The following is a 13,132-nucleotide window of genomic DNA, read 5'->3' on the forward strand; positions in this document are numbered from 1 at the left end:
CATCATCACATGTACACCTCTCTCTCTCTCACACACACACACACACACACACACACACACACACACACACACACACACTTGAGTGTCATGCAGGAGCTAAGAGCTGGCTCAGAGGTTAAGAACACATATTGCTGTCCCAGAAATCCTGTGTTTGGTTTCTAGTACTCTAATTGGTGAACTCACAAAAGTCTAACATCCAAGTTCAAGGGATCTGACACCTTCACAGACATGTGCACTCATGTGCAACACACACACACACCTTAAAATAAAACAAAAATGTAAAGGTAAGTGCCCTCTGGCATGGGCACAGGAAGGGGCTTTGCTGCCCTACTACCATCTGAACATTCTGAACTAGACCTACATATTCTGATCCTGGTAATATGAGCTGTGCCTACTGCATCTTTATGGTTGGCTAAGAAAGGGTCCATCGGCCACTACAACATATCTCAAAGTCAGAGCCCATGGATGTGTGTGATGTCACTGCTCTCTGATGTAGCCACATCTCACTTTGCCATGAAAGTTCCAAGTACTGTTTTATCTGCCACCCAAATGAAATAACCCAGGAAATTAGGCCAATCTATTCAATTAACTGATGTTATTGTGCGTCAGGTGTCCCAGACACACTAGTGAAGCAGTTTGCATTTCATCGTAGGAAAGAAAAGGCAACAGATCTGTGCAGGTAGCTCCTACGCTCTAGCGGCTTTGCCTCAGAACTCTCACCAAGCAGACTTTTTCCTGTATAACAACAGTGAGGGGTGGTGTGTGTGAGTGATGACTGTGGACCCTGAGCACCATCCTGAGAATGGGGTACATGGGTATGCAAGGCTTACGAGGGCAGACTCTCATCTGGTCTGGAGGCGTGGCTGCTGGCCAGAGGCCAGAGGAGCCAGGAGCCCTGTCTTCCAGCTCCCAGTAACCAGGTATAACCTCCCCCGAGGACATGTGAGCAACCTGAAGCTGTCATAGTCCAGAGCCATGTGACTACTAAACATTCACTCGGGACACAGAATAATGGGAACCTAGGAGCACTTCATGTGATCCCCAGACTAGCTTCCAGAACCTAGGGAGCTGTGCGCTGGGCACCCCTGAAAATGTATCAGTGAATGCCCTCCTGGCAAAGGCAGGAGGAGAGAACAGGAGTAGAAAATCAACTGCCACAGGGGCAGCAGGAGAGGATCCCAGAGCAGTGGGCGTGGGAGAGCTCAGGAAAGAAGGCAGAGGGACACTGAGTAGGACAAAAGGCACATGAGTCTCTTCATCTTCTCTTTGAGGCTGAGCCTGTCTATTTCTGCTGTTGTAGCCTTGGAGGTTGGCCTCTGCCCACCAGCTCCCTGTAATTCCCTGTAAGGACATCTGGGTACCTGAGGCTGTCCCAGTCCTGGGCCATTTATATACAGAACACTCACTGTTCTGTCTGGTCATGAAGCTCGTCTGAGTAGGTGAGTTCCACACAAGCCTGTGAGAGTCTGCGATGCATGCCCCTTGGCACCTTGAGTTCTAACAACGCGTTTGTATTGTGTTAAAATGTTGTGCTTTAATGTCTGCTCTTAGAAACAGTAAATCCCTCCAGGGAAGGACAATTTGCATGCATCTGCATATTTGACGCACAGCTTGTGGGGACTGGTAACTGTACTGAACTATATCTACATGGAATTTTTGTTGTTAGATTCAAGCCAGCTTGGTGACAGGTATAGCCATCCTTGGCTTTGTTGGAGACTTGGACAAGCAATGAGAGAAAAGCTTTTCCACAAGGACATCCCAGGACCTGCAGCAGGGTTTCAGTTATTTCTTTTCTTCTGGGATGTAAATCCAAGACAATGCCTGGCTTGGCTCCTGTTCTCAGAACCCAGGGCACTGTATGAAGGGCCAGATGAAATGTATGCAGAAGTAGGAATTTCTTTTCCTAGACAAACATTTGTCCATAATAGCTGGTCTTGAACTGCCAGGGTCTATGTCAGGCATTGCAGATTCAAAGGAAAGGAAGATGTGACCTTTGTCCTTGAGAAGGTCACCATCTAGCGTTAGGGAAGAATCAGTAGGGACAGATACATGGAGACATAGATACGAGCAGAGAAGTGCCTTCTAAACATTGAAGTTCAGAGATGGGAGCAGGCTCCTCTGGCCCTAGGCAGGCTGGGCAGGACAGGAAAACATCCTGGTGGTTAGTAACCATAGTAACCAATTTGTCTGGTCCTGTTCCAGATCATCTTTACCACTTCCTAAGGGCTGGATAGACACATGCCCACCCTGGACAGAGATTTGTCCTGCACAGTTATCAAAGGGCACCATTAAGATCAAAGACTCTGAAGTGTGTCACTCCTGTGCAGCAAGGACACAGGGTTCTGTCCTTTGAGAACAAGGTATGGGTGACCCTGCTGAGGCCTAGTCTCCCTAGGTGAAACAAAGTAACTGAGAAGCAGCCGCTTCAGGAAGGGAGAGTTACTGTGTCTCACAGTTTAAGGGTGCAACCTCATGAAAGAAAGTCATAGTATCAGTATAAGGCAGCTGGTCACAGGACATCCACAGTCAGGAAGCAGCTGGTCACAGGGCACCCAAAGTCAGGAAGCAGNTGGTCACATGGCATCCACAGGCAGGAAGCAGCTGGTCACAGGGCATCCACAGGCAGGAAGCAGCTGGTCACAGGGCATCCATAGACAGGAAGCAGAGAGATGAAGACAGATGCTGGGCTTGCTTTCTTTTATTGGTCACGAATCCTAGATCCTAGAACAATGCCTAACACATTTGGAGTGATCAATATTAACTATTCCAACTCCTGTCTCAGTACAAGGGTCCAGGCATGTTGGCAACCTGGGCCGATGATCACCAGACTGTGACATTGCTGTCTAGGAGGCTGCCAGGCAAATGTAACTCACTCAGGAAAGTTTCTTCTCCAAGCACTGTGGCCCAGCTCTCATGGGTTTTCTGTCTTTTCCAGATACACTCCAGATACTGAAAACATACATCATTAATATTCCAGAGCCCCATTTCAGTACACGGAACAGCAGTTACAAACAGCTCAACACCTGAGACCCACAATTCATCATTCAAATTCACTCTGTTCAATTATTCATATCCGGCAACAGTGTGTCCCTGGAGGGGCAAGTGAGCCCAGTAGATGCCTCACAGGATCCAGGAGACAGGGAAAGAATCCAAGGGTAGGAATGAAGGGTTCTGGAACAATCTGATGATTTCACATAAGGCTTTTCTCCTCTTAATATAATACACTGGTCTCAGTGTCTGGCCCTGACGGTGCAGGAGAGGCAATGGCTCTCCTCCCAGCACAGGAATCACCAAGCAAGGGTTCTTTGAGCCATCAGGGAATAAATTCTGAGGACATTTTGCAAGTATTCATTTGCCATGTAGGATGTGCCACACACTGTAATTGGCACAAAAGATGAGAAGTGCATAGCTCTCCACCCAGACTTTGCCTGGGCAGCAGTCAGAACAGAAGTGAACTGCCCAGCACAGCAGGTGAAGCCGAGAAGAGTTATGTGGAGTGAGGACCCACTGGTCTCACCTGCTGGGGGCCGTGTCTAACAGCTTCTCCCAGGGTGAGCAAGGTCTGGGAGGGGTGGTCCTCATCCAGACCTGGCTGTAGCCGCTTCCTGGACAAGGTGAGAGACGGTGCCACCGAGGCTGGAAAGCATGGGAACTCAGCGTCTGTCCCGGGTCTCCACCTTGGATTTCAGTAGAGCCATGGGATTGCATTGAGCTAATTTACCATCACACTTTTACAGGCAAATCCTGGGAACTAGAGTGAACTGCTTGAGTATTGGCTGTGCTCATTAAGGGTATATATATATATATATATATATATATATATATATATATTACACATATATATATTACACATATATATTACACACACACACACACATATATATATATATATATATTAGGAAAACATCAGCGGCAACCTAAATGTTAAACAACAGGGAGGAAATTAAGCAAATGAAGCAATCCATGCATCTGGTGAGAAAGAAAATTAGCATCAAAAAGAACATAAACTGCTCATTCGGGTTATCTGACAACTCTGTTGAGTCCAAGGAATGCAGCATCGAACAAGATGAGCAGAGCCTGGGACTTGGGTTCTGCTGGAGGAGTGAGCCAGCTACTGGACTGTATGTAAGTGGTGCATCTTCAGGGGAGAAGGTTGCTCGTGGGGTCAGGGGTCAGGGGTCAGGCATGGCTCTGCGGGGCAGAAGTTGTGCAGTGCCCTGAACAAAGATTGATCAGTGTAGAGAGGACAGCAGGGAACAAGTCCCTGAGGGTTGGAGTGTGCTCGAAAAGGCCCACAGCCAGTGCATTAGTTATTTATCTCTGTGACAAAAATCCGAGACATGAGAAGCATCTTCAGGAAGGAAGGGTATCTCATCATGGTGGGAAAAGTGTGCCATCAGGGGCTTGAGGTGTCTGGTGACTTCCAAAGTCAGGAAGGAAGGAGGAGAGCTGGCCTTTGGGCAGGTGGCAGTCTCTTCCTCATAGAGACGCTTGCTGCCCCCACCCTGACCCACTGTTCTCTGCTTAGTCCTGACTCACACAGACTTCAGGAGGAGAGCTATGGTCTCAGAAAGCCAGCAAAGAAAGTACTTCGGGGTCTTCAGAAACATTAGGGAGGGTGACCCATGCCAGCTGAAGAGCCAGCTGACTTCTTGTGTGGGAGGGTCAAGCTCGCCTAGAAATGTGTAAGCACTGATGGCAGGGATCCCTGGGAGAAGCACTCCTATGTAGGCTGCGTTTTATCCCTTTCCCCATTGTTCAGCAGAGCCTGGGAGTGTGAAAGGCTATGAGGTTCTTAACACTTTTAAGTTTAAGTTCTTAAACCTTGGTCCTGCCAGAAACCTTGTCAGAGACTAGATTCCTCAGAAAGCAGGTGCTGAAGGGGCTTAAATGTGAGTGAGATGTGCCCCAGAAGACCCTAGGGGTAAATAGGGTGTGTGAGGAGGAGGCAGGGTTGGGGAGTATGAGCAATAAAACCATAATTTAGTTGAAGACCTCCAGGGAGGCCCATCAGACCTGGCCATGTCGTGCCCATGGGGCAAGTCTTGGATCTTACATAGAATAAGTGTCCATCTGAAGGTTGACCAGAAGGAGCAAGACCTTGGCCTTGGGGGCTATAAGGGCTGAAGGCTGCAGATACCTGATAATGGCAGAAACCTTTCCGGAAACAAGGACCTGAGCTATGTCATGGGCATGTAGTGATCATGCATGGAAGAGTGATAGATGCTCCCAAAATCCTGTATTTACCAGAATTTTCTTATTGGAAGCAAGTCCAGAAATTCAGTACCTTGCCTGTCACAGTCTCTACATAATTCCTTTTCTTAAACATAGAGAAACCTCGGGCCTCATAAAACTTTCTGTGCTCTCAGATGGACTCACAGTTCTCTGTGTGGCTTTGTCCTGGGGTCCAGTAGTCAACCACGCCAACCTGGGAGTTCCATTTTAAGTAGAGAACAGACTCTTATGCTGCAACAAGACTCATAGTGGTTGTTTGTATATCTTGTCTGTCATCAGGGGGCAAAAGAATAGGGAACCTGGAGTTTCTGGAAGGTTGTAATGTATAAATGAAGTTGACTTCTTCTTCATGCCTTTGAGATTCATAGATTCAGAAACAGAAATGGGCTACTCCAGGCAAGGAGGGTTTGAGCAGTGTTAGAGAGTAGTCCAGGGACCGCAGTTGCCTTGTTCAGAATGCCTGTCAGACACCAGATGGAGGGTGAGTGTGCTTTAAGCCCTGGTATGTTGATCTCCGGAAATGGCTGGCTGCTGGAAAGCCCTAATGAGGGCAATGGGGTTCTGTGCGGTTAGGTGAGGACAAAGGGTGGACGGAGGAAAGGCAGGCATATTCACCAGGCAGAGGAATAATTAGCAGCAGTAGTGATCAATAGCAAACCACAGGCCAGCTCTGAGGCTGGACGTCTCCTTCCAGCCATTTATTTATAATGTCTGTCCCAAGGGTGTCTGCTCCCTCATGAGCCCCCCATTCTGGGATTCCATCCAAGGGGTATGGCAGTGGTGGATCCACCACAGCGAGCTAGCCTTGGCATATCAAAGACTCCCCCCTACCAAAAAACAAAACAAAACAAAACAAAACCCTGACAGGGCTGTTCCATAATCAGCCCTCTGTGTCATTATTTTCCAAATAGCCATGTTGGGTTACAGCAGCACCTGTATGCAGGTATGTCACTGAACACACTGTTTGAGCACACAATAACACAGTACATCCTGGGACTTCAGCATGTCTTTATCTGCAGCTGTCTTTAGTTTCTAACCTACAAATGACCTTTGACTGGGGAGGTCTACTTTAAACAGCCCTCCTCCTCGCAAGGACAAGATAGCCACCCCTGTAGTTCCGTGCTCTACCTCACTTGCCTTTACAAACAGACCCACTTGTTCCTTCCCACCCCTCCTCATCCACAACCTGCAGGAGGTGAGAGACTCAGAGTGTGGTCTACATGGATCTATAGGGACATCTGTGTGGCCCATGACTTCTGGAGGAGATCGGGCAGGAGCTCAGTCTGAAGCTGACCACCAGGAGGGGAGGGGTGATGTGCACCCAGCTGACAAAGCTCTGATCCCTGCACACAGCCCACTGCACATCCAGGTATGCACAGGAGTTCGGGGCTAAAGCTGATATGGTTTTAAAAGTCCACATCAAGAAAAGGAATACAAAACTACTTTCTATTTACAAAACACACAGGGGCACTTTGCCAGAACCTCTCCCTCCATGTAGGAGAGCGAGCGTCATGGGCTTTGTAGTAGCTTTAGCTCGTACTGATGGGCCCCACCTGGGTTTGGCAATGAAGAAGCTTTGTGTAGGGGACAGTAGGGAGATGCCATTTACTTATTTAGTGTGTTCGATAGCCAGACATACCTCTCCCTCCTGCCCTTGGTCCCTGCCCACAAGAGGCTTCGAGCAGAGAAACTGCCATGTGTCTCTGCTGGCAACCCAGAGTATAGAGCCTGAGCTGGATTTTAGCCCAGGCTCACCCACCACCATGTCTCAGCTCAGTCACACTCCATGCCTTTTTACCCAACACTGGCATCTTCCCCTGCAACCCATCCCGAGACTGGGGCTCTGGCCAGATTCCTTGCAGAGGCTTTCTCTGACATGATTTCTGTGTCCTCAGAGACACTGTCATCCGGCTCTCATGTGATACTGGCATTACTCAAGTTGCCGTCTGCCTCCCACCCATGGGCTCATTCAGACCTCCCTTGCTAAGTGTGGATTCTGAGCCAGACATTTCAAGGGCTTTACGAAATGATGTACACTGATTGGAAGGGAGCCCGAGAGGGCTGTTTACGCATTCCTTGTCCGTCCTCAAGAACTCTAGGCCTGAGCGTGACTGAAGCATGGTAAGGGCATCAGAGAGCAAGGGAGACAGAGATGGTGGTGACAGGCACGAGTATTTGTCACTTGCCACCCCACGTGGGCTGAGTATGCAATGTGTTCTTTGGCAGCATGAGCTCCTACAGGCAGCGGCTAGACCTCACAAGCTTGCCTGTGTATTCTTTTGAGAACAGCACAGACCTTTCATACAGCGTTGGGTAAAGATTTGTGGCTCGCTCGGTTTCTGTGACTCCGTGACTGCCTCATGCAGCTGACAGTCACTCTGTCCATCTTCCCAGCCTCAAGTGGCTACTCGAAGATCTGTCACTTTGGGTGTAAGCATAGACACCGAGGCACTCAGAACGCCATCTCCTTGCAAGCTCTTTCTTCTCTGCAGATCTTCCTCAATGGAGCAGTGGTGACTGCTAGCTCCCTGAGGCCTTCCTGGCCAAGCTTGCCTCTGCTCTAACTCAGCAGCGACACAGGTAACCTTCAAGTCTCATAGACACTGATGCTTTACAGCTTGTGTAATCTGCAAGGTAGGAATGTAAAGATAGAAGGGACTCAGTCCAATCAGGACTCTTAGAGTACCAGGAGATGCCTTCTTTGCAAATGTTCTAGCTCAGTGGCAGTGAGTGTGGCCTTCTGCTCCACCCCAGGACACCAGCCACGATGTCTTTCTTGTGTCTCAGTCTTCTCCCTTAGGTTGTTCTCAGCATCATGATGTCCACCTGCTGAGTTCCGCCCTGAACTCATTCTGGACATAGGCCAGGAACAGGCCAGGGCTTCTTCATCTTTTGGAAGCCCCATTGTGGCTGCAGACTGCTGAGGAAACACAACCTGATATGAGCTCCTGGAGTGTGAAGCCTACACCAGGAGATAGAAAGGTCCAAATAAGAACATAATTTATTATTATTATTATTATTATTATTTTGAAACAAGGTCTCAAGATGTATCCTAGTTCAAATTAGGACTGTCATACAGTTAAGGATGATCTTGATTTTTTTTTTTTTTTTTTGAGGCAGGGTTTCTCTGTGTAACCCAGGCTGTCCTGGAACTCACTCTGCAGACCAGGCTGGCCTCGAACTCAGAAATCCGCCTGTCTCTGCCTCCCGAGTGCTGGGATGACAGGAGTACCACCATATCTAGTTTTATTATGTGGTCCTTTGGGCGTGATAGGTAGGCAAGCACTCTATTAACTGAGCTACATGCCCAGTTCTCTCTCTCTCTGTCTCTGTCTCTCTGTGTGTGTCTCCCTCTGTCTGTCTCTGTCTCTGTCTGTCTGTCTCTCTCCTTCCTGAGTAACCCAGACTGGCCTAGAACTCACAACATTCTTCTCACTTCAGTCTCAAAGGTGCCGGAGTAATGGAGTATGCTACCATGCTTGGCTTTGCGGGGAAATGTGAGCAGTGTTTTGCATCTCCTGGGTCTCTGGAGGTAGAGAGACTGAATTGTTAAGTCTGCCACAGAAAGGGTTTCTAGAACAGTTCTTGGCTGCTCCCCTGAGGGTGGTGATGCAGCTGCTTAGCATCCTGGCTCTCTCAGTCTCTGTTTTCATTCCCCATCAGCACTAGCTGCTGTCACTGAAGACTCCAGGCTGCCCCGCCCCCTCCCTCGCCTCAGTGATTCCAGGTTTTCAAACAGCCTCCTTTTTTAGCCAGCTGGAACTTCCAAGTCTCCAGAGAGCCCTGCCTCTTTTCATTTATGAATTACCACCTCACTCTTGCCCTCAACACCTTGCCCAGCCTCCTCTGGGGGTCCCAAGTGGATGGCCTTTTCTTATGGCTATCACAGTGTGGCCCTGTCTCTATTCAATACCTCTACAGAATTTTCCAGAACCAACTTCCTCTATAGAACATAGAGGAAGGCCTCCCTCTTGCCTTGTGCCTTCAGGGCCACTGTACTGCCTCTACTGGCCCATTATGGAGCCTGGCTAGAAGACCTGACTCATAATGATTGTGAGGCTGAGCTAGAAACACATATGCAGTTCTTCAGTTGAGAGTCTAAATGAGTCCCCAGAGGACCACAGCTGTCACCTTCTCTGCTGCCAACTGTCATTGCCTGGCTCTATCCTGGGACTACTACTCACATAGCAAGGCAAAGTCAGCAAGAGCTTGTAAGCAGCACCACCTGAGAGAGAGAGAGAGAGAGAGAGAGAGAGACAGACAGACAGACAGACAGACAGACAGACAGACATGGAGACACAGAGACACAGAGACACACAGAGAGACAGAGAGAGACAGAGACACAGAGAGAGAGAGAGAGAGAGACTCAGAGAGAGACAAAGACAGGAATGCTTGACTGCCACATGACACAGTTCGAGACAGTCCAGAGCTCTGAGCTCCTCCGGCATTATAAATGCTAAGTGTCTGATTTCCTGGCATTTTGCCGCTTGTGTTAATTTATCCAGTTACCTATTAAATTCCAGAAGAATTAGATGCACAAAATATATTTTGGAGCTCACATCCTCACAAGAAAAATCCATGTTTAAAGGCTTCGGCTGTCCTGATATTAATACAGATGTCGATAAATAATGAAGTAGCATTGGCACTTGGGAAGCTGCTCCTTTGACCTCACAGGGTTTACACACATTAACTACCTCCCAGCCAGCCCACCATTGTCTCTGAGCTGCCAAGATATCTCAAAAACACACCAGGAGCCTCAATGTTGTTTGTTGTTATTTGCTGGGATTTTTTTGAATGCATAAAGGAGAATTCTTTCTTTTTTATATTTCAGTATTATTAAATATTCAAAAGCTGATTTTTTTTTTAGTTTCCCAAAGAAGAACATTCCAGCTAAATCTTAGCCAGAGAATCTGACCCCAGAGGTATTATTTCTCTAGAATGAAGGAATATCTTGCCTGTGTGTGTGTGTGTGTTTGTTTGTTGGAGACAGGATTGCTCTGTGTAGCCCTGGCTTCCCTGGAACTCACTCTGTAGATCAGGTTAGCTCTGAACTTACAGAGATCAGCCCACCTCGGCCTTCTGAGCAAATGCTGGGATTAGACGTGAGTGCTACCGCCTGGCACCTGAGTGGGGAAATGTCTTGTTCTGCTTTCTTTTTGTGGGACAAAAAGACCCACAGCCAAGCTGCCCTCCAGAAGCCATCCACTACAGTAGAAGTGGCACACTCAGGGCCATTGACTACCCTCACAACACCAGGTACCACCCACATGGTGACTGCACCCTCTAGACATGAAGGGTATGACCACGGGGCTAAAGTTCTAGCTCCGTATTGTTTTGACTTTAGGTTTGAGTAGCAACACGAGACTTACAGCCTCCAGCCTCTCTGCAAGAAGCAATCTTTGGAAATAAGAGTCCTGGCCACAAGCTAAGTGGTTCCGTGACTGTTGTAAAACTCTAAACCAGGCAGTGGCAAACAAGGCCAAAATAGAGCTCAGGGTATTTCCCCTTTTTCTGCTTCCATGTGTAAGTGTGTAGCATATGTGCACATCTGCATGTGTATGTAGGAGCACAAGCACACATGCACACACAATGCTGGAAATCATCTTCCGTTGCTCTTCTGCCCTTTTCAATGAGACAGAGTTTCTCAACCCACCCCAGAGCTCAAGTTAGTTTAGAAACTGGCCTGGGGGAGAAACAGAACAGGACCTGAGGCACCACAGGGAACCATTCGGGAAGGTGCACAGGACTCACATTCAGTGGTTAGGAATATGCAAGCCAGAAGGGTGGCAAACTTCCACAAGTCCAGAAGAAGGCTAGATCAGGGGGCAAACTGGAGTAGTCTGGCCACGATAAGCTGCAGTCTTATTAAATCGGAAATCTGTTCTCTCTGAAGGAGTTGGGTCCATATAAGGTGCTGATGTAACAACGTACTCTGCCAGAAAAACCTCTGAGCTCAGAAAAGGTTCTTCACGTTGACCATTCTGCAACCATTTTGATTTTTGTGTTCTCGAAACCTGGCTTTTAAAAGGGGCTTCTTAGTTCTTCAAAACAGAAACATCCGATGACACTAGAAAAATCTGCAGAGCCCTGAGGCTTGGGACGGCTGGGGTTTGCTGTGTTAGCACACCAAGCTTGCTTCAAGGATAGGCGACTGCTTCCCGCAGCTGCCATGGCTCCAAAGATCTCAGTGCAGACGTTCTCCTTCTTCACCAGGCCCCTCCATCTCTGGGATTCTTCTCACTGTGCACAAGGACCAAAAATCAGTTCAAAAACCAACTGTACAATGAACTCGGGATGCTACTGAATTTCACTGTGGCCTTAAATCCGATGTCTCAGACAGCCTCGCCATCCCAGCACCCAAGCAAACGATTCTGAACACACAGTTTGCACTTTCAAGCCCTATGAAGTCAGTGAATGACGCCTAAGACTTCAGCTCAAACGCAAGCCTACTATGTGCTATGCATTGCAGGGGGTTCTTTATTGATTTTTCTCGTCCTTTTGAGACAAGGGCTTATGTAACCAGCCTGGCCTCTCACTCACTGTGTAGCTGGGGATGACTTTGAATTCCCAATCGCATGATCCTCATGACGTCACGCTGGCAAAACAGGCCACCATGTCTGGCTGGAAAAAAAAAATCTTTATAGTGTTTACAAAGTTTTCTGCTCTTAAAGAAACTTAATGGTTTGATTACAGAAAACAAAGACCCTCATCTCTCATATGTACGTTTCAAGTTTTTAAATCTCTATGTTAAAAATGGTCGATTTTTAAAAATTGCTATTTAAGTTGCTGGCTAGAGTTTCATTAAAAAAAATCATTAAATGAGTTCTGGCTTGGAATTAAGACAGAATTTCCAATTTCCTAAATAGCTCTAAGTATAATTCTGTCGTTTTGCATTATATATTTATGCAAACTGCTATTTTCAAACATCAACAATTAGAAAATTAAAATATCAATAAACTGAAAAACATTCAAGATTCTGGGTCCTACAGTATCAAGTATTCAACCAAGCTTTGTGTGTGGTGTGTGTGTGTGTGTGTGTGTGTGTGTGTGTGTGTACACACACACATATAGTCACAGGATATCTTGCAGAAGTCAGTTTTTTTTTCCACCGGGTGGGTCCCAGGGATTGGCTTCAGGTCGCCACCAGCTTTGTGACAAGCACTTTTACCTACTGAGTCACTTCACCTGTCCTCAGTTAAAACTTAATTCTTTATAGCAGGTGGGAGATAACTAAAGCTGTTCCTTTACAAGTAACAGTTTAGCAATCTCTGGTACTATGAGATAGCTTCATGGCTCTGAATGTATAACACTTGGCCTTGATTATCTCTTAAGTTTGTGAATTTTGTGGTTTGTAAATTGTATCTCAATCATGCTGTGCTCATGAAAATCCAAGTTAGGATTCCCAGCATCCACATGAAAAGCCAAGCACAGTAGACATCTCCATGGCCCATGAGGTGGAGATGGAGCTAATGGGTCAACCAGTCTAGCCAAATTGGTGAACTCTAGGTTTAGTAAGAGATCCTAGGTAATAACGGATCAAAATACATTGTATAAATTCATGAAATTTTCAAAGAGGAAATAAAGATATAAAAAGTAAGGTCGAAAACAATTAAGGAAGACATCTAACATTGATATCTGCTGCCACACACACAGGCATATACATGCATACACAGGGGAATACATACATAAGAGGGAGAGACAGACAGACAGACAGACAGACAGAGACAGCTCTCTAGAGTCACAAGTGGCCAAACAAAATAGAAACTAGTCTGTCTAGTCAGCATCCAGTATTTAGTATGTAAAGGAAGTAGGAGGTAGCATGCATTCATGTTTGCTCATATCTGCATGGGTGGATCCCAGATGAATGCCTAAGAATCAAGCATGCGTGTGGATGGAT

The 13,132-nt window shown here is 47.1% G+C and overlaps 1 pseudogene; it reads right to left on the minus strand.

Moving 5' to 3' along the window:
- Positions 1-13,132, minus strand: part of LOC110300923 — a 49,689-nt pseudogene that overhangs the window by 18,050 nt on the left and 18,507 nt on the right.

This window comes from Mus caroli, chromosome 8 (genome assembly GCF_900094665.2).
Source record: "Mus caroli chromosome 8, CAROLI_EIJ_v1.1, whole genome shotgun sequence".
Lineage (NCBI taxonomy): Eukaryota > Metazoa > Chordata > Mammalia > Rodentia > Muridae > Mus > Mus caroli.